Source organism: Canis aureus, chromosome 18 (genome assembly GCF_053574225.1).
Source record: "Canis aureus isolate CA01 chromosome 18, VMU_Caureus_v.1.0, whole genome shotgun sequence".
In the NCBI taxonomy this organism is placed as follows: Eukaryota; Metazoa; Chordata; class Mammalia; order Carnivora; family Canidae; genus Canis; species Canis aureus.
The window spans coordinates 49758994-49782773 of NC_135628.1; the positions used below are offsets into that span (position 1 = coordinate 49758994).

A 23780-nucleotide genomic window follows, 5' to 3' on the forward strand; every position below is an offset into this window, starting at 1 on the left:
GTTTCTATATATAATATCATGTCATCTGCAAGTAGGGATAATTTTACGTTTTCCTTTTTGATTTGGGTGCCTTTTATTTCTTCTTCTTGTCTAATTGCTCTGGCTACAATTCCTAGTTGAGTAGAAGTGGTGAGAGTGGGCATCCTTGTGTTGTTTCTGATCTTAGAGGAAAAGCTTCCAGCTTTTAAACATTGAGTATATTAGCTGCCATATATGGCCTTTATTATGTTGAAGTACATTGTTTCATTCAGTTTGCTTAGTTTTTATCATGAAATAATTTTTAATTTTGTCAAATGTTTTTCTGCACTAATTGAGATGATCATATGACTGTGTTTAACATTGATTGATTTATGGATGTTGAACCATTCTTGCACACCTGAAATAAATCCCACTTGGTCACAGTGTATGATCCTTTTGATGTAGTGTGGAATTTGGTTTGCTAATATTTTGATGAGGATTTTTGCATCTATGTTCAGGTGTATTGCCTGTAATTTTCTTTCTTTGTAGTGTCCTTATCTGGCTTTGGTATCAGAGTACTGATGGCCTTATAAAATGGGTTTGGAAATGTTCCCTCATCCTTATATTTTTGGGAAAGTTTGAGAAGGTTTGGCCTTAATTCTTCCTTATACGTCTGGTAGAATTCACTAGTGAAGCTATCTGGTCCTGCATTTTTCTTTCTTGGGAGACTTTTGATTACTGATTCAATCTCCTTACCAGTGATTGGTCTACTCAGATTTTCTATTTCTTCACAAGTCAATCTTGATAGGTTATATATTTCTAGGAATTTATCTATGTTTTTCTCTAGGTTACCTAATTTGTTGGCATATAATTGTTCATTATAGTTTCTTATGACCCTTAATATTTCTGTGTTATCAGTTGTAATGTGTCCCCCTTCTTTTGTGATTTTATTTATTTGAGTCATCTCTTTTTTTTCTGTGAGTCTAAGGATTTCTCAATTTTTTTTTATCTTTAAAAAAACACTTGCTTTCACTGATCTTTTCTACTGCCTTTTAAATTTCTGTTTCATTTATTTATGCTCTTACCATTGTTACTTCCTTCTTTATAGAATAATCTCTTTTTTGAGTATCTCAAAGTCAGCTGATTTGGGGCCTTAATTATATATTCAAAATTCTTTCATTTTTATTACCTAATCTAATCAATTAAGCGCGTATTGAATCATATTCATGGGTCTGGCAACATACAAGAGGAGAGAACATTTGGTGTATATATCATAGGCTGGGAAATTTGGGGATCATCTTAGAATTGTCTACAACATAGACTTTTTGCTTCTCTGGGTTAATGGGATGATTTTGGCCTCCATAATATCTTCTGAAAAGACTTATTTAAGGGGCCTAAAACAGTCATTTTTTCCCCTCAATTATTTTGCACACATTTCCTTCATATCAAATAGTATATGTGCTAGACTGACTATTCCCTGCAGTAAATTTTACTTTATTTTCTCAGTAGTGATTAGCTGTGACTATTACTAAAGTGATTTTCTAGGCACATCAAGCATGCACTAATATGTATGTTGAAATGATTTACTGAGTTAAAACAAATATAAATCAAAATTCAAAAAATAAAAAAAAGACACTCCTAATATGCTCAATGGATCAAATAGCTTTTAATTCCACTTATTAGGTAGTTTTGTCATTTGTGCATGAAATACAAAATGTAGTACATTTTCCTAAGGATTGCATGGGGGGCATAGGAAACTCAGTAAAATGTGTTTAAAGATTTATAAGTTGATGCTGTTTGAAAGTAGTTTGAATCAATGGTGGCATCTATTCTTGGCTAGATATAAACCCAGGCACATGATATAGGCCAGGGCTAAGCTCTACTGTCCTGACATCAATCAGAATCTTGTGGAGACAGTTTTACCCAAAGGCAATGGAGCAAAATGAAAATAATCAGCTTCCTTGAGTGCTTCTTTGTGTCTTTCTTGTTGCTGTTGAAGGGATCTATGTTATAGGGTAATTAAGTGTTCCAAAAGAACACAAAGGACTAGGAAAGGCTTGAGTAACATTAGAGAATTTTGGTGTACAAGGCAGACAATTAAATGTATTGGTGGGGCATTACATAGTATCTAATAGAAAACTAAAGTGAAAGAAGAAAGAAAAGAAGAGATCAGCATTTGTGGATTACTTGTATGAAGAAAGAATAAGATTGGGGTCACAAATGTGTTTTGTGTTTCATCCACTGGAGGTGGGGCTCTGCTTCCCAAGCAGCCATTCGTCATGGTTATTTAATCTATACATTTTTCCTTGAGAGAATCAGTTATGTAGACTTTTCTTCCCCTGGCTGTGCTTGTCTGAATTTATGCAAGGGAATCTCTCTTGAAAGAACATAAAGTGGTATATGCCTTTTTCAGTCATCTTATAATTCTTGGATATTTTATTTTGAATTTTCAGTCTTTTTTTCTCTCTTTTCTTCTCAGTTTTAGAGATTTTTTATTGAAATATCTTCAAGCTTAGAAATTTAGTCCTCTGCCATGTCTAGTCTACTAATGAGTCCATCAAAAGTACTCATTTCTGTTATAGTGTTTTTAATCTCTAGTAACTTTAAAAAATTATTTCTTTGGATTTCTGTCTGCCTAGTGACATTATCCATCTGTCTTGCAAGTTGTCTATTTTCTTCCATGAATACCCTTAGCATATTAATTATATATTTTTTAAAAATCCTGGTTAATAATTCCACATTCCTGCCATATCAGACTCTGGTTCTGATGTTTGTTCTATCTCTTCAATCTAAAATCTTTTGCCTTGTAATATGTCTTATAATTTTTTGTGTGAAAAGGTGGCCTTTCTGTACTGGATAAAAGAATTTGTAGTAAATAGGCCTGTTGTAATGTAAGGTTTGCAAGGAGAGGATGTGTTCTACACTCCTGTGATTAGGTCTGTCTTTTTGCAAGCCTGTGCGGCTGAACTGCAGATTTCAACGGTGCTTCTCAGAAGTTTTTTCCTTCTTTACATGGGACAAATTGGCTAGAGAGTGCTGGAGTTGTCTATTTCCCTTCCCTCAGGTAGGTCAGGCTCTGATAAGTCCTATTATATGGTCTCTGGTAAAACAGCTTCTCCTGAGAGTGGGAGAAACTTAACCTAGTTAAGAAGACTAAAATGCTCAGGCAATCATCAGAATGGTTCTTTCTCCTTTCTCCTCTCCTCTGACAGAAATATGAGGGGATTTTTCTGTGATATTCACTATGAAGCTCCTGTAGGTAAGATTCACAGAAGTGTGGAGGCCCCCCCAGTGACTAAGTTCCCCTGGAGTTTTTAACTTGCAGACTTGTCCACACTGAGCCTTTATCATCAACTCATTAATTACAGTTCAGATTTTTCTACCCCACTACTGATTCCTAAAGAGGTGTTTGCTTGTGGTCTTCTACTCCAGTAAGTTTGATTCTCTACCTGCCTGTCTTTCCAGTTTTGAAGACAAAACTGGAAGTATAGCAGTTTTCCCTCCGACCTCATTTCTCTGATGGATCTCAGAAGAGTGTTGATTTTTTCAGGTTTTTTTTTTTTTAAAGCTTTTCACTTGTTAAGATGGAAAGGTGACTCCTAAATTCCTAACATGACCTAAGACTGATGTTCCTAAATATATTTTTTAATCAACAAGTAATTCTTGATCTAGTTTTGCCTTGATGCATAGTTTATTGTCAATTTTATATGGGATCTACAAAAAAATTAAACATACTTTGATTCAAAATTTGATGTTCATAGACTGATTTATATGAACTTTTATTTTATATTTATTATACTCTGGCCAAAACACTACATGATATGTTAATTTTTCTGTTAAGGCACACAAATGACAGATGCCCAATTTTATTAGTGAGGCTGTTGTATGCGCACATCAAAATACTTCTCAGTTTTTAATCTACATTTGCAGAGAACAATTCATAGTCTGCCACCTTTTCTTTTAGAAAGAGGCAGATTTGGCTACCTGCTATATTATATTGCTCTTGAATTGGAGCCAGTTTTCTGTCTTAAATATATTTCTGCAATGTGTCATTTATGGTAAAAAAAATATTCAAGAGCTATCATTTTGTCATAAAAAGTATTTGTCAGTTGCATCCAGCCTTTGTTATTGATTCATGCAAAATTCATAGAGTAAAAAATGTGTTTTTTTTCAACTACAGATTTCCAATAAAAAAAAACTATAAATAAGGCCCAGGAATGAAATTCCATTTCCTTGCATAAATGCTACAATGCAGTATGTAAATAGATGACTTTTAAAGATGATCAAATCTAGAAACTTAAAATGGAACTTAGAGAACATCTATCTCTCATACAAACTAAGAATCTTTTCAACAATACCTCTGGCAAATAATCCTATTATAGCTTCCTTCTAAGACACTAAAGAGCTTTTTCGTATACACAGGAATTTATTCCACAACATTTAGAGGTGTCAATAAAGACTCATGGTTGGACATTGTATATGGGTTGTAGGTGAAGGAAGAGAGGATAAACAACACTGAAACTACAGCTCCTGTCTCCAGACTTTGTGCCAAGTCTTCCTACCATGCATCCTGAATGACAACCAGACTGGCTACAGAATGCAGAATCCTGGCTCAGGGAACCTAACAGGGACATATCTTTGGCATTAGTTCATACTTCTTCCACAGAAAAAATGTGGTTCTCCTAAAAATAGGTAAACTAAAATATGTATCTAAACATAAAGGTAAGTCTGATATTCTGCTTAGAAAACAGCTTCAATCAAGGCAGCATGACATTGTAAAGAAAACCATTCTCCATAGGTCATTTTGGTACAACTTAGCTTTCTCAAGATGTCTCTAAACAAAGCTCTACAACAATTCTATTGCCTAAGATAGAGGATCCTACAAATTTTATATTCACTATCTCACCTATTAATTTGACTCAGTTATCTCAGCATTAGTTCTATAATAATACATTTTTAGATCCTAGCCTAGCCTGATTATGCTTATTTTGTTCATATCTTCTAGCCTATCTCTTCATTTATATTTATATGTATAAAAATCGACTAATCTAGTATTTATCAAGGGTCTATCTTGTGTAGGATAATGGAAGTACAATGCAATAAACCTTAATTTGATATCAGCATATGCGAAATATTTTTTAAGATAAATCTACTATCCAAAATAACATAATTCACTCCAAAGTTAAAAGCATGCTACATTTAGGTCACTGTTTTGTTATACTCATTAATGTAGCCTACAAATATTTATTGTGTACCCAATATTTTTCAGACTCTGTTGTTAGTTTTGTTGATTCAGCTCTGAATAAAAGAGTTAAAACTCAATCTTACATTCTTGTTTTGGGAGAGACTAACAACAAACAAGTTAAACTAAAAAAATATATAGTAACAAACCAGTTAAACTAAAAAAATATATAGTATGTAAGACGGTGATGACTAAAATAGGGACATGAAGCAGGGAAATGAGACAGAGGACATGTGGAGGTGCAATTTTAAATACAGATCCAGGGAAGGTGTTACTGAAAATGTGCCATTTATATTTTTAAAAGATTTTATTCATTTATTCACTAAAGACACAGAGAGAGGCAGAGACATAGGCAGGGGATAAGCAGGCTCCATGCAGGGAGCCTGATGTGGGACTCGATCCTGGAATTCCAGGATCACAACCTGGGCCAAAGGCAGGTGCTCAACCACTGAGCCACCCAGGAGTCCCCAAAAATGTGCCATTTAAATAAGAACCTGAAGTAGGTAAGTAAGTGAGGTTGGTGGATATCTGGGAAAAGAACATGCCAGACAAAGGGAGAAGCAAATGCAAAGACTCTGGGGCAGGAATACACCTGGAGTATTCAAGGAAAATCCAAGAGGTCAGTGTGACTAGAGGAAAGGGAGAGGTATTATCTGGAGAGAGTTCAGGGTAGTCATATCCTAGGGACTTTGAGGTAAAAATAAGAGGCTATTACAGAGTTCTGAGTGGAGGGGTGAAATGATTTTACTTGTATTTTAACAAGTTCACCAGAGGTATTATGCAAAATAAGAGGGCAAGGGAAGAAGACTACACAGAATGTTATCATATAAAGATGATGGCAGCTTGGATCAGATCAACAGCACTGAATGTGTCTTAAAAAGATAGATCCTACAGTATGTGCTGTTGAAGTGAATGTGAAATATGAGAGTTAAGTTTGATTTTAAGATTTCTTGGTTTCATCAACTGGATGGATGGGGTGGCCATTAACTTAGATAGGGAGGAGTATAGGAAAGCCAAGTTTAGACATTAAGTTTGAGCTGTCAATTACGTGTTCAAGGGAAATTAACACTAGGGAATGGGTAATACAAGTGTGGTGTTCAAAGGAATTTCAGATAAGATGTGCATATTGGAGCATTGTTGGCTTATAGGAAGGATTTCAATCAGTGAGACTAGATGAAGTTGTAAGAGGAAAAGAGCGAGAGAGAGAAGTTCAAAGATTGAGTGTTGATCACTCCACTCTTTAGAGGTTGGAGAAATGAGAAGGAGCTAGCAAAAGGAACAGAGAAGGAGAAACTCCCATAAGCCGAAAACAGTTTCTTAAGAAGGGAAGGATCGGGATCCCTGGGTGGCGCAGCGGTTTGGCGCCTGCCTTTGGCCCAGGGCGCGATCCTGGAGACCCGGGATCGAGTCCCACGTCGGGCTCCCGGTGCATGGAGCCTGCTTCTCCCTCTGCCTGTGTCTCTGCCTCTCTCTCTCTCTCTCTCTCTCTGTGACTATCATAAAAAAAAAAAAAAAAAAGAAGGGAAGGATCAATTGTCTCAAAAGCTGCTGATACGTCAACCATGTTGAAGATTGACAGATGGCACTGGATTGAACTACATAGAGATCTTTGGTGCCCTTGACAAAAGTAGCTTTAGTGGAGTGTCAGAGATAAAAGCTATTGGGAATGGATCAGAAAGAATAAAAGGAGAGAAATCAGAGACTATGAGTAGAAAAACTTCTTGAAGAGCCTTGATACAAAGGGAAACAAAAGAGAAATGAGACCTGTAAAGTTTTCCTGTGTGTGTGTTTTTTAAATGGGTGAAATAAGATGGATTTTCTTCTATTTATGGGCATTTGAATTTTTAAAGAACAGGCAATTTATTTAAGAATCTATGTGCCAAAGAGAAACACAAAGTAATATAATCTTATATGATAATAATAATAATATTTATTTATTTATTCACGAGAGACACCGACTGAGAGAGAGAGGCAGAGACACACGCAGAGGGAGAAGCAGGCTCCTCACAGGGAGCCTGATGCAGAACTCGATCCCGGATCCCGGGATCACGACCTGAGCCGAATGCAGGCACCCAACAGCTGAGCCACCCAGGCGTCCAGCTTAAATGAATCTTAAGACTGAGACTAGAAGCAGTGTTTTAAGTGCACGAGAAACTTTAGTCCAAGGATACTAAAATTCCCTCACATTTATGTATGCTTTGTATAAGTCACTGGAAAAAATGCAAGCCAAATTTCAGTTAAACAAATGTTTGGATTTTCAGAAGTTTGCACAAAACTCAAAAGGATAACCTATTTTTGGTACATATTTTAATAAGATAAAATCCTCTCTGGGAGAAGAATTTCAACAATCTCATTGTACTATTATGGAAATTAAAGAACACGTTTGTTAACAAGCAAAAGAGAGAAAACTAATAACTAAGTAATACCATCTATAGCTGTTACTAAGACCTAGTGCCAAAAAATGTTAGCTAAAAGAATGCTTATCACTGTGTGTGAAGGTCAAAAATACTGACACTATCAGGGTATGTAGAACAACTTAATATTATAGATTAAAGAAGAAATCTTTTAAAATGTTGACTTATACTATTTAAAAAACTGAAATATAACATGTTTTGGTTAGAATTTTTCCATCCAATTTTTTTCTGACATATACACATGCGCACATGTGCACGTGCGCACACACACACACACACACCCCTAAAACAAAGTCTCCCTAAAGTAATAATTTTGGCCATGAATGTAGACTAGACATGAAAGGGAAGAAAGCACGTTTATTCCAAACTGAAGGGAGAGTTTTTTTATTGTAAAAAAAAGATTAAGAGAGAAAAAAGAAGAAATTATCAAGTTTTCAATGAAACTGGAGGCTGCACTAAAAATAGCATGCATTTTGCTGAGGAGAAAAAGTCACTCATAACTCAACATAAGCAATTGCAATCTATTTCTTGTTTTATCTTCTTTGAAATAAAATACACTCTATATGTTCTCAACATGTGGGGAATGATACCCTGTCAATAGAGAATAATATGAAAATGGAGGCAGCATAATTAGGCTTGGAAGAAAATGACAGCATTCTAATCATGGTATATCTTGCACTACCAGATTTTTCACACTATTTTTATGGAATATAAAAGCTATTGAAGTGGAGTACAAGTGTAAAATTAAATAGTGTAGAAAAGTTCAATTCCTTTAGAATTGGCATGCTGCAGAATAAGCCTGGTTTATGAAAGGGGAAGTCTCACTGAAATTTCTGTCAACTTTACTTATTTCATAAGTTACAGAAAATTTCTAGGTACAAGTGGTCATTTTGAATAGCTATACATATGACTTTGACACTTCAGATGTTCACCTTTATGATAAAAAAATAATAATTATGGCAAAAAGGAGAACCACCTCTGGATAACTTTATTTTTTAAAGATTTTATTTATTTATTCATAGAGACACAGAGAGAGAGAGAGGCAAAGACACAGGCAGAGGGAGAAGCAGGTTCCATGCAGGGAACCGGATATGGGACTCGATCCCGGGTCTCCAGGATCATATCCTGGGCTGCAGGCGGCGCTAAACCACTGTGCCACCGGGGCTGCCCTTTGGATAACTTTAGAAGAAAAACACAATTTCTTCAGAATGTAAGATGTTAGTATCCTTTAGTCAATTTAATAAAGTGTGAGTGTAAGTAGGACTTAAGTCAACATCTTGGAATAACTAATACCGTTATGTTTCTATACATAATATATGTTAATATTATGGCAGTAAGCAGAAAATTAAAAGTTAATTTAAAATAGTATATGTTCTGTTAATAAAAGTAATAGATACTCATCGTAGAATGCGTGAAAACTATAGACACAAGATAAAATACAAATCACCTATAATCAACACTCCTAAGTAACATTTAACATTTGATACATGTGCCTGAACACATTTTCTGTTCATGATATATCAACTAAATTAAGATCATATTGTAATATGTAATATTATTTTGCATCCCATTATTTTAGTAATCCTTTGCAATGAATGTTTGCTCTTATTTAATATTATTTGGAAGAAATCATATACATAGCAATAATATATTTAACAATTACTTTATTATTGTATATTAAGATGTTTCCTTTATTGGGGATCCTAAATGGGGCTGAGATGAATATACATATATTGAAGTTTTACTTTGAGTAAAGTATTTTATAATTATATCATTCAGTTATTGCCTATATAAATAAAGTTCACCAGTGATGGAAAGAGTGGGTAAATATTTAATTAAATTTATTATGTCTAGCACAACTCCAAATATTTTGTATTAGAATCTTTAAATGAAAAAGTAAAATTAAAGCAGGAAAAATGAGAATTGAGAGAGGAAAGAGAGTCAAAGGAAGATAAATGCCTGAAATACACGGCGTGAGATCCTATAGAGTTAGTAAAAATAAATTCCAATGTTGTTTAGAGTTTCTGAATAACCAAAACAGCAAGGGAAATATACAGTAATTCCCAATACCTGTGAGTACCAACTCTTAGGATTAAAATAATAATGCTATTCTCAGGGGTAGCTCACTTATTCTAGATACTATGACTTGAACAAACTTTCTTCCTTGGATTTTCATGAAGACAAGTCAGGTTGATAAAGTGCATTTCATCTCCAATGACATCCTTCTAACATATTTTGACAGAATTATTCATTATACTACTTCTCTATGTAGACCAAGGGCATAATGGCAAGATCAAATAACCTTAAGATACACATTAATGGATCCACATTTGTCAACTACATTTCTATTTGAACAATTCTATAAAATTGTGACCACCTGGCTAAATAAAAACTAACTTGTATGTATTTTAATTTTTACTTTAATTATATTTAGATTTAAAAAGCCACAGAACTAAAATATCTTGAATCCCTTTTTGATGGTAGGGAAAAATATTTTAACAGTTGGCATATTTTCTGTTGTTATAATAGGGATTTACAGTATATCATCTTGTTTCCAAAGAAGTGATTTTGTTTTTAAACTACATATTTTACCTAATTCCAAATAGAATGTGAGTTGGCTTACAGTCAAAAGCAAAAATTCATAGAACCACTGACACTAAAATAAAGTATTAAGAATCATGAAATCATGTTATACTAACTGACACTAGATGCTTAGGCTGAGGAGAGCTACTACATTAAACTCCTTGGCAATAAATATGACATAAATTTAATGAAATAATAATGGGAAATACTTCAGATCATCAGGAAAAATAGACACTGTGTTACTACAGAATTTGAACTTAACCCTTAATAAAAATCAGCACCAGACTTCCAGGTAACAATGATAGACTTCTCCCTTTTTTAAAATCTAAAAAATAAAAAATAAACACCAGAAAGAAAAAAATTCATTCATCAATTCACAAACAAAGAAAGGACACAATGTAGTATGGACTTTAACTACATAAATGGTATCAGGAATTGATTAAATATTTATGAGTCTCACAAATACTACCAATTTTATTTTTTTCAAAACTTGAATGATGGAGAGTAGTAAAGTGAGAGTAGAATGAATAAGTGAAAACAGCTTTTATTGAACAACACATAGACTCAGATATCTTCCATTTGAAAAATAAAATGATTTAAAATTCTAAGATATATATATCCTTCTTCTCCAAACTCCTACCAACACATCTGTGACAGTAGGACTCCTGGTCTTTACCAGGTAAAGGAAACATTTGTGCAGGAGTAACAAAATTCTCAAAAGAGTTCTTTCCCCCTAGTGAAAACTGCCTGAAGCTCTATCTGATGCCTCCTAAACAGGCAACAGAAAACTAAACAGAGCAAAATGACTGAAGCCCCAAAATGCAGGTTGGCAAAAGACAGATATGCCCAAGTCAGAGGTGGAAAGGAGAATGAAGAAGTCATTCACATTATTTTAGGAGAAATGAACTGTTTAGATCTAGTATGATTCAAAGAAATGGTCTCACAGGCCTCCAAAAACACTAAGCCATCTTTCCCAAAAAAGAGATATAACATATAAAAGCCGAACAATTTGGAAAGAGATGTTAGCTCCAAAATAGAGACAATGTTCCTACTGGTGTTTTGCAGTATAGAAGAAATTAGTAAGAACAAGGATTTAATTATATTAAAAAACTCAAATGCAAGATGATAAAACAACAGAATGAGATAAAAAACAAAGAATGACAGAGTCAACAAAATGATTTGAAGGTCAAAATAATACTATTACAGAAAAAAGTAAGAAAGTACAGAATAGATATGCTTTAAAATTGAGATAACATAGAAGAATGACTTGAGATAATTAAGTGACCACAGACAAAAGACCAAGCAATCAAAGCAATTTGAAAGAAAATAATAGATATTGAGGCAAGGCAAAAAAGAACTAACATGAAGATAACTGGGACTCTTCAGAGAGAATTTAATTAAACAGAAAAAGAATTTGAACACATAACATCAACTAAAATCCCTGAAATGAAGGGATGTCTACATTAACAGATTAAGAAAACCTGCCTACATCTCAGAAAAGATAGTCAGAATCTTGACTAATTGCTGGTACAGTTTGATGACCTGAGATTCACAACTAAAGAGAAAGAAGAAAGCAAAGTTCTAAATTGCAGTGGTATGGAGGCATTTAACAGGCAGATAAAGAATAACTGCCTCCAAGTCATCCTATGTATAAAATCAGACTAGGATTCTGTAAGCCTGGAATGCTGGTGAGACTGTCCGAAAGGCTGTGGGATGTTTAGGTAATGGTGATCTGACAGATGGTTTTCAAAATCAGAGTGGAAAGGCATGGCAGATACTGTGGGTGGGCCCATTCAAGTTCCTTTACGTCTTCCTCCTTCTTGGAATAGCAGGGCAGCAATAACAACATTCCAGAGGAATTCTGCTTCTATCATGCCCAAGTAACTGGTGCGAGACTTCTTTTCTTGTGATAAACAAATAGAAAACTGAAAAGAATATATAAAACAGTAGTTTTCAGACATTGGACAAGAGGTAGCACAAGACTGTGATAATGGGAAAAAAGGGTGGCAAGGAGTTCTACAATCCTCCTGGTTTTTTACCTGGAGGCAACTTCCTGATTACAATGCAGGAAGGGGTTCCCAAAATAAGCATAATCACAAAGTAAGCACAGTCTTCTGCTTCACCTACAAGAGCTGATCTCTAGGAAATCTGGTTGCTCCAAGCTTCAATTTCCTGACAAATATAATACCCTCATTTAGAATTATTGCAAAAATTACATTGTATATAGAAATAGACAGATTTATATAGATATACACCCAAGTCATGATAAGTGCCCAATAAATCTTAACTGTCATTACTATTAATTAGATATCTCACAGTATTTTTATTTATAGTGAGGTTACTAGATTGAATTGAAGAAAATTCAGAATTTTATTCTAAATTTTTCATTCTAAATTTCATAGAAACATAGAGTATTTAATCACAAGACTATAAAATTGGGAGAAGCTTGTGAAAACCCACATGATGGCGAATCATAAATGAAACTTGTAACAATTAGACTTTTCATGGGATAGAAGAAAATAGAAATATTAAAAAATGTTTGCAATTGTGTTGCATAATTTATGAGCTGAATAATGAAAGTGTTTACTTGCAAATGGAGCCTAACCAAAAAAAACAAAAAACAAAAAACAAAAAAAACAAAAAAACAACTACTACATCTTGAAAATAAACTGCATGATTTGGAACAAAACCCAGCAGCTGTGAGTCACAACTTGTAACTGAAAACACCAGAGTTGAAGCACTTGTGGAAGATTTGTACATGAAGACTCCTAAGAGACAACATTCCTCTTAATTAGACCAAGGAAGTGAAGGAAGGTCTTTTACATATTATTCTCAGGTGTTTGATAATGCTTCATAGACTGAAGAACCTAATCACATGAAAACTTTTATCTTCTAGGTGAGATCATTATCCTTCACAAATGGGTTGCTTGAGAGCAATAATTCAACATTTAATTGTGTTTTCTTTATTTCCCCTAAGAGATAAATCTAGGAAAATATGAATTGCATTGTTGTTAAAGTTTCAGCAGACCTAAGTATCAGAATAATGTTCCCAAATGGCATCTTTCCTATTATTAGTCAACAATATGAGCTTTGAATATTTGAGTGCAATGTTTATGGGACATGGTGCCATAAGGTAGTACAGCTTTAACTTTGTACTCCCCTGTGATGTTTTAACACTTTTGAAGTATCTCTGCTCTCTGAAAGCAACAGAGCATACACATACACATATTCTGCTATAGCAGTGACTATGATCCTAAAACAATCACAGTTGTAAATTACAAAATGGCTCAAATTCTTCACCCTTTCCTGTCTATGCCCTTTGTCAAATAGCCTTGTAGGGTCCTTTTGTCTGAGGTCAGGCAAGGGACTTGCTCAAACAGGCTTGAAAATAAGTTGTCCCATTGGGTTTATTCTCTTGCTCTCTGCCATCCATGAGAAGAACTTGCTAAGAGGCTAGTTTGCTAAAAGATGAGACACACGTAAAAGAGATGAGGTATCCCAGTCAAAGCCACTCAAGGTCACCCCAAATCCAGTCCACTTCAAACATGTGGGAAAGTTAGTCACTAGTTAAGACCAGAAAAATCCTCTCAGCTAACCTATAGATTTGTGACATAATACATACATTTTTTTCTTAAGCCAGTGACTTGTGGAGAGGTATGAAATCCCAAATTTAGAGTAGTTAGGTTTCATCAACTCCAATCTCTGTCAATTGGATTAAATAGGAAATACAAGTCAGTTTCTTGAGGTCTTTTCCATCTTCAGAAACTACATGCTAGCTAGCCTGGTTGGCTTAGGTGCTGGTTTTAACTCAAGTACTCTGCAATTAATGATTTGGTAGAACAAATACATATTTCCTTTTCTATGTATCCCCAGCTTGATTTAAAAATGTTTCTATTGGCCTAAGAAAATCTCCTCAGTGGGGTTAAAAATAGGTTGAATTATATTTGAAGAGCGAAGGGTACACTAAAGCTGAGCGATCTCAACAAATAATCATCAAAAAACTGTAGAGTAAATTAAATGTCAAAACAATTATGCGGGTTTTGGCACTAACTGAAAGATTTTTGTATCTAAGAAAGAAGACTTTTACATTAATAATATGAAATTAACTCCATTTCTAAAAATCTTGAGTAATTAATAAATACCTCTAAGGAACCCACTGAAATTTTGTGAATTTAAAAAAATCATATCTCAAAATTAAAAGATATAGTTGAAGCATGCAGAGTGTGCACAACCCATAATTTATATAACTTTAATACTTGATCTTATAGTACTTAGAGTTTATTTTAAAAATATTTTTGGGTATTTATCTTTCAAAGATAAGTATGTATGGTATGTTTAGCATTAAAGTTGGAATATATGTATTTAGCAAATAAAAAACAAAAATGTTTCTTAGAATTTGCATTCATGTTAATCTTATTCACTTTGATAGACAATGATGTTTCTCAAATTATTAGAAGTCTTATCAATTTTCATTTCCTTATAACTGCTTTCTTCTGTCTCTAATATGAAAGTACTAAAATTTTATCATCTTGATTTAAGAGTCACAAGGCAATATAGTTAGCATGTCCACTGTCACTGAAGATTCATATGAGAGAAAAAATGTGTTTTTTTGGAGGCCTGATCACAACATAAGTAATAAAAGTATGTACTAAAACCCATAATCTTATATCACAGATCTTCAAGTTTACTTATCAATTCATAATCATACTTATTCTTGCCTTTTATCTCTTTTTTATCATTTAAAAAATACTCTAATACCTCCTTTTCTCTGCCATCATGGTGTGTGTGGTGGCCTATTTCTCACCATGTCTTTTCCTAAGACTTTCAGGATCAAGGGATTCCTGGCCAAGAAACAAAAGTAGCATCATCCGATCCCCCAGTGGATTCAGATGAATGAAAACTGGTAATAAAATCAGATACAACTCCCAGAAGAGGCACTGGAGAGGAACCCAGTTGTGGCTATAAGGGATCACGCATGAGATAGCATGATATCTATGCTCCATAATGGTAATGTGCTTGTATCTTATCACTCTGTAAGCATCACTACTACCTGAACAATAGAAATGTTTTATCAGAGAAATGTTTTCTCTGTTACTATGTTTCTGCTCCAGTAAGTTGGTTCAGTAATAAATATGTGAGAACTTAAAAAAAAAAACTCCTAATATGTTTCATGTTTCAACACTACAAACACACAAATTCTCAATTATTCTCCATTAGTTTTCATAATGCCACATTATCAACTACAATTCCTTAAATACAACAGAATCATATACCAAATAAAAGCATAGAACTAACATTTTGGAAAATCTACCATTTTCTTGAGTAGTTATATTGAAACATCTTGAGCCATAGAAAAATATATATGAGAACACTGACCTAGAAATCAAATTTTAATTTTATGTCATTATTTGCCAAATGATAAAATGTAAATGTATATACCAAAGAAAAAGTACATGTTATGGAAAGAAATGCTCAGTAAATTCAGTTCCCTTATAAACATTACTTTTAGCTAGCTTATCAGATAATATAATAAAAAATCATTAGAATATGTTTGTTAGGGATGAGTCTTAAAGTTCATCAGAAATCTCACCTTTTTGGGGCACCTGGGTGACTCAGCAGTTGAGCATCTGCTTTTGGCTGTCCCAGGGTCAAGTCCCACATTAGGGGAAGCCTGTTTCTCCCTCTGCCTATGTCACTGCCTCTCTCTCTGTGTTTCTCATGAATAAATAAATAAAATCTTAAAAAAAAAAAGAAAGAAATCTCACCTTTTTTGTGACAGAGAAGGTAGCCATATTTCTTTCATTCTGCAGACAAAATTTTTCCTGAGATAACTATAAATTACAAAGGTTAAATCCCTGAATAGGGAAATACAAATATTCCAAGACTTAGGTTTCTCATAGATATATGATACTAACTACTTACCCAGAACAACATCACATATTGGGCGACTTATCTTCACAGCTCCAAATGAAACTTAGAGCATATATATATGGTGGAGCATGTTCTATCCGAGAGAATGTATGCGTTGATATAATTGGTTAATGTCTCGTGATGTGACGTATTTGGCAGCTGTCTCTATCATATTGGCCAATATAGGCATACAAAACAAGAGCTAATTATAGGTGAGTCTTCAACATTTCTGAACCAGTTATCTACATCCTATGGGGGGCTGCTATGAAAGAAGGTTATCAAAGATTATTAAAGAGAAAATTGAAGCTGGGCAGGAGAGAAGGTGGTCCACAAACACTCTGCTAATGATAGGAGGGAATCTCAATTTTTAGAACTGATAAGAAAAATCTCTTACCAGAAAATTTATATATATATCCAAATATGTACCTGAATGAGATGCATTATAAATTTGGCAATTCAAACCTGTGTGTGGAGTTGGGGAGGGGGAAGGAATGGGCTATCCAATAAGAGGTGTTGGGTCTACTAGGTTCTAGTGAAACCTAATTTGGAAAAATTAAATCTGGATCCAAACCTCCTGTGGTGTAGGTCTCAGTCTATCAATAACCAATGTTGTGGCTGGAGTGTCCCTTGCAGTTCTTATTATGATTGCAAGATATCCTCAGAAAACTTTGAAAGAGACAAGGTTTATTACTTACAAGAACCTGGAAACCACACGGCACAGTTGGAGCCACACAGATCACAGGGGTTTGGGAGAGAGTGCGGGCTTGGGGTTCTACTTTTATTGGGGTCCAGAGTACAGGACTAGGGTTTCACAGGCTAACTCTGTATTGGTGAATTTAAACCATAAAAAATGACAAATGGTAACAATATTTACAGAAATATTATGAGTGTTGCCCAAATATAAGAAGTTCCCACAAATCAATAAGAAAATGATCATAAAAGTAATAAATGAATAAACAGAGAATTCATGTAATAAAATGAAAGTGGTTCTCAAATTTATTTAAAGATACTGAACCTCATTAATAACTAGAAAAATGTAAATAAAAACTACTTCATCAAATTGGAAAAGATGAAAAAATTTGATGAAGCACTATAGTGGAAAACCTATCTTAAATCATGAATTCTCATCCATTGTTAATAAATTTGTAAACTGGTGACAGCATATACATCATAATTTGGCAACGTTTTCAAAATTACAGATGTTCATACCCATTGGCATACCAATGCATTTGGAATCTGTTATAGAAATATGCATGCAGAGATATGAAATAATTTATGTATAAGGTTATTCATTATATCGCACTGATAATAGCAAAATGTTAATAACAAGATAGATTTATAGCAATAGGAGATTCATTAAATAACTATAGTAGATCCATACAATAGAACACTGATATAAAAGAATGAAGAAGATTTTATGGATGATATGCAAGAACACTCAAACATGCATTTGCATGTAAAAAAATGTAAGTTGAAAGTGAAAATGGCAGACTAGGGAACTCTAGGGGCCCATCCTCCCCTAGAAATACTGAAAAATCTGACAAAAATGGTCAGAATCAACCTTATTGGAATTGGAACTCTAGAATATTCTCAGAGGTTTACAGCAACCAGGTGAAAGGGGTTATTCTGTATGTTAGTAAATTGAACACCAATAAAAAATAAATTAAAAAAAAAAAAAAGGAAAACAATGACGGAAACACAGTAGCCTTTTGTGGTGTTTTGACTTATGCCATTCCCCTCCGTAGATTGGCAACTCACATTCCCGGTATCAGTTCTAGTTCTGGAGGGAGCAGATAGGACCTCGTTCTCAAAAAACTGTATTTGTCTCATTTGACCACCCTGGAAGCTCCCCGAGGGATTAGCACAAAGGGCTTCCTTTTATTTTACTTATAACTCTCAAGGCAGAGAGTCCACTATGCAAGAGAATTCCTTAAAAACAACAAAAGGAAAATAAACTAGCTACTGTCACCTAAGACAAAGGATATCAGTTGGGGTAAACAATAAGACATGCTGAAAAGTCTGGCAAGAAAAGCTGCAAAGTGAATTCTTTTGGGGAATAAGGGCCTTGAGAGCCTCCAACACTGGTGAATCTAAAAGGCCACATGCATACAACAAAAATGTACCAAAACCAGATTTAGAACTTTTGTGTAGTGGGCAAAATTTAAGGTCATTAGGATGTTTCATTAGGGACTAGTAAAATGTCGGTGTCAGAGATCTTTTTCTCCTGCTTATCAATTTCTTCAAAGAACCCTCTAACCTAACCTGAATATCTTTCATATCTGTGTTAGCCATTAGACTGCGAACTATCTATGCTAGACATAGTAATATCTCAGTTATAGAGCCACTGTCTAGCATAGTAATTAATTCATACTTCACACACTAATTCACGCAAAACAGACAAAAATCAGAAGTATTAAAGAATAAATAAAATAATATGTGTTATTTCCCCTGGTAAATCATGTCATGGCGTAGTTATGGGTAAAGAGTCAGAGGGCAAGAGATTCGTTACCTGATTCAGCTCTTCAATAAAGACCCAAAGGATATTCAGCTACCTTTGAAGTCAAGTGTAGGAGGTATGAGAACCACAAATATAGAGAAATTACACTGGACCACATAAAACTACATACACTTTGGAGTGGAAATAGAAGGCACTTTGTGACTGAAAAAAAGGAGAGAAAAAATGTGCAGGTAATTATTTTATAATCAAAATAAAACTAAAGCTGTACATCTAAACATTAAACAGATACTAGATTTTTTTTAAAAAATGCATAAAGAAATTTAAATATTCTCTCCAAAGACATATATTGAAGAAGAATTTAAAGTCGAAATTACATGTTTTTAAATGAACTCCTAAGCAAAACATTCAAGAAGGGGAAGAATTAAAAAGAGCTTTGGAGGAAGTGGATTTTTAATTATACAGTTAAAAAAAAAGAATTATACAGTTTTAATGTACTCTATTAGTTCAGTCTTAGAGAACCAGATTACAGGATAGAAGAAAGTTTAAAATCGTAGATAAGTGTTGATCAGACATGAGGAATTTGGACTGCCATGTATCTCTTCTCAGGCTCTAGTCATGGATCTGAGGAAGGGATTCAAGCTTTCACCTCAAGAAAAAAGAACACAGAGCTGAAGAACTGTGGGGAAAAAATTGTACCAGTTGAAAAAAGAGAAAAGTAAAATAATGGGGGCCTAAGAAAAATTCCTGCAGGAACAAGGAAACCAAATATCATCCTGTAGATTCAGAAGAAATATAAAATTGACGCTTAAAAAATTTAAAGCAATCTGGGTTGTCTTTAATGAATGAAATAAAAAGACGGCCATTCACCAACATAAAAGATTTCCAAAAATAATACTGCTTACATGTTTCTTTTGGAAAGAAAAATGTTAAAACTGTATTCCAAATAACTGAGATGAGAAGATACCAAAACTGAAGCATGCTTTCAATTTAGTATTAGGACTTAGTGAAAAAACTTATGAAAGTAATTTCAAAACAGAATTCAAAGATTCTACTTAAAAGAAAACATATGTGATAAAAATATAATTTAATCTCAAAGCATCCAAATACCAAATCATATAGACTCACTGTAAATCATACCCACATATGTGTTTATGTAACTATAAGCAAAATTTTCAATTAACAATTGTAAATTGGCAAAAGGAATAAAACCAGCTCTATCTGAGCTAATTATGCTTGTATTACTTAAAATCAGTAGGAAGATTAATAATTCTTTAAATAGTGCTGAGAGGACTGATCAATAATTTTGAAAGAAAAAAGTAACTAGGATTCTTACTTCACAGAAATAGATTCCAGGAGAAAATACTGAAATGCTAAGAAAATATCACAGCACTAACAATAGTTGACTGGATATTTAACAATATTGGAGAATAGGGAACAAACTCAAAATGGATGAAAGACCTAAGTGTGAGACAGACAGAAATCCATCAAAATCCTAGAGGAGAACACAGGCAGCAACCTTTTTGACCTCCGCTGGGGCAACTTCTTGCTAAGCACACTTCCAGAGGCAAGGGAAACAAAAACAAAACTGAATTATTGGGACTTCATCAAGATAAAAAGCTTTTGCACAGCACAGAAAACAATCAACAAAGCTGGGACGTGTGGGTGGTTCAGTGGTTGAGTGTCTACCTTTGGCTTAGGGTGTGATCCAGGGGGTCCTGAGATCAAGTCCCACACCGGGCTCCCCACAGGGAGCCTACTTCACCCTGTGCCTATGTCTCCACCTCTCTCCGTGTCTCTCATAAATAAATAAATAAACAAACAAACAAATAAATAAATAATAAAATCTTAATTAAAAAAAACAATCAACAAAACTAAAAAGGCAACTTGTGGCATGGGAGAGGATATTGGCAAATGACTATCAGATAAAGGGCTAGTTTCTAAAATCTATAAAGAACTTATCGAACTCACCCCCCCCCCCCAAAAAAAATCAGTCAGGAAATAGGCATAAGACATAAACAGGCATTTCTCCAAAAAAGAAATACAGATGGCTAACAGACACATGAAAAAATGTTCAACATCACTTGGCATAAGGGAAATACAAATCAAAAGCACAATGAGATACCACCTCACATAGGTCAGAATGGCAAAAATGAACAACTCAGGAAACAACAGATGTTGACCAGGATGTAGAGAAAGGGGAACCCTCTTACACTGTTGGTGGGAATGTGAACTGGTGCAGCCACTCTGGAGAACAGTGTGGAGGTTCCTCAAGAAGTTAAAAATAGAGCTACCTTATGACCTAGCAATCCTACTTCTAGGTATTTATCCAAGGATACAGAAATATTGATTCAAAGGGACACCTGCACCCCAATGTTTATAGCAGCAATGTCCACAATAGCCTTTAAAAAAAAAAAAAAAAAAAGAAAAAGAAACAGAGATCCTGGGGTGGCGCAGCGGTTTAGCGCCTGCCTTTGGCCTAGGGCGCGATCCTGGAGATCCAAGATCGAATCCCACGTCAGGCTCCCGGTGCATGGAGCCTGCTTCTCCCTCTGCCTATGTCTCTGCCTCTCTCTCTCTGTGTGTGACTATCATAAATAAGTAAAAATTAAAAAAAAAAAAACTTAAAAAAAAAGAAACAATATTTCAAAAGACAAGTTGAAAATGTTTGTTATTCAAAGGTAAATGGCAAATATATTTTTAAAATCAATACAAAACAGACAAATCTATAGAAAACAATGAAACTGAAGAGGAGATTCACACAAATTTTCTCTCATTCTCTTTTCCACACACACACCCGCAAACATAAAACTTCACTAGAAATCAAAGAAATAAATTTCAATTATGAATCATAATAGAGCATAACTTTCACTTAAAACAACGCCAAAATGCCTAAGTGCTGTTGGTAAGAATCTAGGAAAATGTGATTTTATGCTGCTAGGAGGGAAGATTTGTGTACATTTTCTAAGGAACAAATGAATAATCTCCATAAAAAGCTTTAGAATTGTGTATACTTTTTTGACAAGCAATTCTACCTTTAAGATTTTATCCTAAGAAGATCACTGAGAATGTATGTAAGATTATTATCAAGGGTATTCATCACAGTCTACATACCAAAGAACACAGAAGTGACAAACTAACCAACAACAAGAAATTTCTTTTTTAAGATTAAATCCATGCAAAGGAATCCTGTATTGATATTAAAATTATATTGCAGAAAACTAATAAATGATATGGAATAGTGATTATGATCTATTTTTAATTCCAAAAAATTCTAAAAGATAGCATTTACAGTATAACTCCCTTTTTATATTTCAAATAAGTATATAAAAATATGTGAACTATATGCACACATAATAAATTGATAACTTCTTTCTAAGTTGTTGGCAATAATTTTTTTAACTTTTCAATCTTTCTTTGTATTTTATATATTTTCTAAAATTAAAAATATAGCTTTTGTTAAAAGAACTATAAATATGGATATAGCTGTATGTATATGTAAATTTATGACTGTTTAATTAATCTCTTCTAGGCATTCATCCAGAAGAAATTACTAGAAGTGTTGAGAATTGTTTGGCTATAATTATTTTTGTCATGAGATTAGTCGTAATAGCCAAAATTTGGATATATACTTAATCTAGGAATTTATTACATAAATTTTGCTGAATCTATTTTATGGAAAATCATGCAGCCATTAAAGTTCATATTCTCCTACATTATTTCATGACTTTGGAAAATGCTAAAAAAAACTAGAATAAGATAAATTACTTTATATCACATTATCTCAATCTTATAGGAGACTGTGTACACACACACAGAACACACACACACAGAACAAAACTTTTACACTAAGGAGAGACGTGGAAATAGAGAATACATACAGGCTGTAAGTGAGTCTGGCATTCCAGTCCTAATGATTTATAGTAGTCCCCCCTTATCTGTGTGTGTGTGGGGGATACATTCCGAGATCTTCCAGGGATGCCTGAAACCACAGATAGTACCAAACCCTAAATACTATTTTTTGGTGTAGTATATACTGATGATAAAACTTAATTTATAAACCAGGCATGTAAGAGATTAATAACAATAACTACTAATAAAATAGAATAACCATAAAAATAAACTGTAATAAAACTTATGTAATAAAACTTATGAGATGGTCTCTCATCTCTTTTGAAATACCTTATTGTGAGGTACTCACCCTTATTCTTCTTGTGATGGTATGAGATGATAAAATGCCTATGTGATGAGATGAATTGAGGTGAATGATATAGACATTGAGATGAAGTGTTAGGCTACTGTTGACCTTCTGACCATATGTTAGAAGGAGGATTATCTGCTTCCTGACCACAGTTGACTGAGGGTAACTGAAACCCTAGAAAGTGAAACCACAGATAAGGGGGAACTACTGTTCTTCACAGAATGATGAAGGAATCAGCAGATTCATTCAATAAATCAGCCAATTAGAGTAATTATCAATGATGACAGAGATAAAATAATGTTAGTGACTAAAGTATATTGATTATGAGTTAATTTACAGCCTGAATAGAGGTGTCCAACATATTAACCACTTGTGTATTAGGCTTTGTCTCAATCTACTTCTTTATCAATAAGGTTGTCATCATTATATATTGTATATTAAGGTATACTTATCAAATTTTCAGTTGCCATAATGCCAGAATCAAATACTAATATATAATACAAGAATAATTTACAGTTTTCAATATACTAGAGCAATGAGATGAAACTAATAATACAAAATTTGACAGATAAAAAAATGAAGTACTAGCATTAGATTCAAGACACACTAGCCCATTTGTATGATAAGGAAACCAGAATTTGTTGTAACAGAACTTGCTGAAACAGCAAGTTGTTTCAATAAAAAACAAACAAACTCAACTATTGTAGATTCAAGCCCAGTAGCCAAAAGAATAGCAACCCTTTTCCAAAATGAATACAATCTTATGCTGCATTAATGGGAAACATAGTGTCCACAAAAAGGCAAATCTCATAATTCTTTTCAATATCTAGAATAGTACGTTCTGCTCCAAAAACACTTTAAGATACTATGAACAAAGGATAGTGACCAGGATGATAAATGTTTAGGAAAACATCAGGGAAGCTTGTGGGAACTGAGCATGTTGAAATGGAAAAGAGAAGCTGTATGTGAAATACAATGGCTATTTTAAATCAGATTTGTCCAGTGAGGAGACTGATT

General features: G+C 33.9%; 1 long non-coding RNA gene across 8 annotated transcripts in view; it reads right to left on the bottom strand.

Annotated features, from left to right (window-relative positions):
- LOC144289010 (uncharacterized) overlaps positions 1-23780 on the bottom strand; it is a 327654-nt gene that overhangs the window by 161529 nt on the left and 142345 nt on the right. For 4 of the 8 annotated variants that reach the window (XR_013357072.1, XR_013357070.1, XR_013357069.1 and 1 more), the window contains exon 7: positions 22764-22937. The exons of 2 other annotated variants lie outside the window; for them this stretch is intronic. This is a non-coding gene — a long non-coding RNA (uncharacterized LOC144289010). Of the gene's footprint in view, positions 1-18663; positions 18767-22443; positions 22545-22763; positions 22938-23780 lie in introns of those variants that run through there. 2 more of the 8 variants (XR_013357073.1, XR_013357075.1) reach the window with 2 other exon arrangements.